Source organism: Protobothrops mucrosquamatus, unplaced genomic scaffold, assembly GCF_001527695.2.
Source record: "Protobothrops mucrosquamatus isolate PMUCROS unplaced genomic scaffold, P.Mucros_1.0 scaffold719, whole genome shotgun sequence".
Taxonomy (NCBI): domain Eukaryota; kingdom Metazoa; phylum Chordata; class Lepidosauria; order Squamata; family Viperidae; genus Protobothrops; species Protobothrops mucrosquamatus.
In genome coordinates this window covers 189,111-193,171 of record NW_015386999.1, presented here as the reverse complement: position 1 = coordinate 193,171, position 4,061 = coordinate 189,111, and positions in this window count along the sequence as shown.

The window sequence follows — 4,061 nt, the reverse complement described above, 5'->3', positions numbered from 1 at the left end:
TATTATACTCTGAGTGGCTCTGAAGGGAAGAGGAAATGTCATTTCCATCTTACAGACAGACTTTCTGAAATGCCAAGGAGAGGTTTGAAAGACACAATGGTATTTTTGGTGGTAGGAGAGAGTGAAACAAGCTCTTTGTATGTACCTCATATGTCTTAATTACTGGGTTTTTCTTCAAAACATGTATTAAAACAATCTGGGCGTATAATCCTTTTTGTTGAAATAATGAACAGTAATTACACATATCATTTCATTCCAACTGTCTTAGTTAAGAAAAAAAAAAATACTGCACTGGGCCAGAGGGTTCCAATCATTTTCAGGTCATAGAACCTATTAGTTAAGACAAAAATTGTTGGAATTGCTGATTAGGAGACAAAGCATCACTGATAGGAAATTGGCTGTGTGTGAATGATTCCCTCCCCCCTCATTCCTGCCACCCGTAATCTCTCAAAGAATTCCATTAGCTTCTCCTAGAATCTTAGGGTCCCATGGAATACAATTTGAAAAACCTTGGACCAGGTTATGAGACCTAAAGTCTGAGATAGGTTATTTATCTCAAGATGGTTCATCCATCTAAGGCAGGGGTAGTCAACCTTGGCTCTTTCATGACTCGTGGACTTCAATTCCCAGAATTCCTGAGCCAGCTTAGCTGGCTCAGGAATTCTGGGAGTTGAAGTCCACGAGTCATAAAAGAGCCAAGGTTGACTACCCCTGATCTAAGGTATCCCAGGATAATCTGGTTCTAGATTTAACTGTAGTGGTGGGTGTATGTGTGGGGAAGGGTTTACAGAGGGACCCTGTCTGGGAGTTTTTTATATGCATGTCAAATGTTTTGTAGTATTAGCTGACATTGCTATTTATTTAAACAATACTTACACCTCTAATGGAACCTGGGAATTGTACAATAAAGTCTTTAAAAAGCATTGAAATATATATAAATATCAGAACTCAACAATACAAATAGTCCTTGACGTACGACCATAATGGAGCCAAAAATTTCTGTTGTCAAGCAAGACAGTTGTTAATTTTGCCCCATTCTATGACCTTTCTTGCCACAGTTGTTAAGTGAATCACTGCAGTCGTTAAGTTAGTAACATGGTTGTTAAGTGAATCTGGCTTCCCCATTGACATTGCTTGTCAGAAAGTTGCAAAAGGTGATCACATGACCCCAGGATACTGCAACCGTCATAAATACATGTCAGTTGCCAAGCATCCAAATTTTGATCACGTGACCATGGGGATGCTGCAACGGTCGTGTGAAAAAGGGTCATGTCACTTTTTTTCAGTGCTGTTGTAACTCTGAATAGTCACTAAACAAATGGTTGTAAGTCAAGGACTATCTGTATATCAGAATGTAATCTAAAGGCCGAAATTCTCCTGGAACAGAGCTACTTTGGCCGACTTTCAAATCAGGATAGATTTGGGGATCTTTTCATAAAATAGAATTGGGATCATCACTGAGAAGGTCTGTTGTCTAGCTCAGGGGTCCCCAATCCCCGGTCTGTGGATCAGTACCGGGCTGCGGCACGCCAGCAACCGGGCTGCACAAACAAGCAAAGCACACAAAACCATGCACCCTCTGGGTCTGCAGAAAAACCTCTCTCCATGGAACTGGTCCCTGGTGCCCAAAAGGTTGGGGACCCCTGATCTAGCTCATGCCGCTGAAACATTGCAAGGAAGGGGGAACTACAACAGTCTTTCCCTACAACATTGGACCAGGTAGTCAGATTCAATGCATTGTCTGATACGGTATTGCATGTAATGGAAATTAAAGGTGATGGTGTGAAAGCCTATTTGTAAAATGCAGCAATTTCAGAATAGGTTTTGCTCTTGCTTGAGAGCACTGAATTAGGTTGAATGAGTCATCTTCAAATGCAGCCCCATGCAGCATGTTGTAATAATCCAACTTGGTGATGCTCAGGGCGTGAATTCTGTCCCTAGAACAATTTTGTGCAGGCAAGGTTGTAATTGGTGCGCTAGCTATAATTGGATGAAGATTCTACTGGATTCTACCCATAGTTTAACTAGGAGTTGTGAGTCCAGAAGAATCCTCGAATCACGATCCAGATCCTTTGGAGACAGCATGATTGCATCACAATTACTACTGGAAAAAAATTAAGATATTTATTGATGCTGAGTAACTCTGTCTTATTAGGATTTAATCTGAGTTACTTTCATCTCATCCTGATCCTTACAGTCTCTTGAAATGGTTTAGGACTTGAGGCATCTCCAGCTTGGCTCAAGTGGTTATGTGTAACTGAGTGTCATCAGCATAGTGATGACAGCTGATCTGGAACTTGAAAATAAATTCCTTTGGAGGTTTTTTTGTAGATATTGAATAATATGAGGGAAAACACAGAATACAGCACTGGAATTCCCAAGGATCTGAGGGCTGTCTTCCCTGGAAACAGAGCTAGGAATAGAATCACTACAAAATGATACCTCCAAATTCCATCCTAGCAAAGTAGGGGAAAAAAAAAAAAGCTGGATCCAGCGAGCACCTCCTCAACAGAAAGTATGCTACTATTTATTTTAAGAAAAATGACATTATTTAATTTATTTATTTATAAAATTTACTGATCACCCATCTTAAGCTGGGTAACTCTGGGCAGCTTACAGACAAAAAATACATACATATTAAAACCTAAATAAATTAAAACCAAAGATTAAAATCAAGGACATGTGGGGAGAGGGGGGATGAAATGGGGGGGGGTGTAGGTGGAATCTAATACTCGATCAACCACCTCCACTGTGCTGTTCCCCTATTGGGATGCCAGTCCAACTGGCAGAACCTGATCTTTGGACCCTTATGAAAGGATAGGAGGATTGAGGCCAACCTCACTTCGGGGTAAATGGGGGGGTGGAGATGTTCCAGAGGGCAGAAGCAGCAACAGAGAAGGCCCTCCTCCTGGACCCCGCCAGCCAGAATAATTGGGCTGACGGGACCCCCAAATAACCACTGATTATCCCCTTAAGCCTGCTGTTCACAGTATCCCTAGCCATTCAAATAAGGTGGGCGGCGGCGGGGCGGAATTGATCTAGCTTACAAATGGCAGAATTCAGATTACAAAAGACCCTTCCTTGGGTGCCAGAAGATCAAACATAGCCCTGACAGCAACATAAGGTGTCACCTTGCTCATTATAATAGATTCTGCCCAATTAGTCTCTGAACAGACTAGATATAAGTGACTTTATCCCCTGATAGTTCACAAATTCATCTGGCATGCCTGCAAGGGTTTTGTTCAGCAAATCTTTCCTTCAAGAGGTCTGGGTCGCCTTATGTGAGGAATTTATTGAGACGGAATTAGACAAACACTAGGAGACTGCTAGGATCTTAGATAGTTGCAGATGTTTGAATGTTCTACTTGCTTCTTCCACTGCTTAAATAAAATGTTTCTTAAATAAGATGTTTCCTTGTGGAAATGCCTGATGGTTACTAAGCAGTTTCTTGCTCAGTGGGTACTTGTAAACTGGGTAGTCTGGAATCTTGGTAGGAAATATGACAACATCCTGTATCAATCCCTAAAGAATAAGATGGTAAAGATATCAGAAGGGAGAGCATCCCTTGTGATACCTTTCATTTTCTGCACCTCTCTTCTATGCTCTTCCATAATACTGCAGTGTTCATGAAACCAGATTAAACTCAGGCACACAGGAATGCTCCTATAGCTCTCTTTTTAAATTCCCAAAGGAAAATCATCACAATTTTTTGTTTCGTCTTCATCCAACCTGAGAGCAACTGGGTTCTTTGTACTTTTTTTTTTTTTAAGAAATTTTATTTATTTTTTTCCATTATAAAAAACAATCATAAGTAAACACAATAACCAATCAAAAACCCCCCACCCCACCCCCCGGACTTCCAAAACCTAATCCCAGGATAATATTCATATAAAAGTAAACAAATACTAATATCTCTAACTCCACAAAGTATCTTAATCTACAAGAAAGGATAGAAAGAGTAAACAAACTTAAAAAAATCTAGAAACCTAAATTATATTCTACCACTCTGTGTTTCTTTTGAATATAAACAATCCATCTTCTCCATATTGATAAAAATTGTT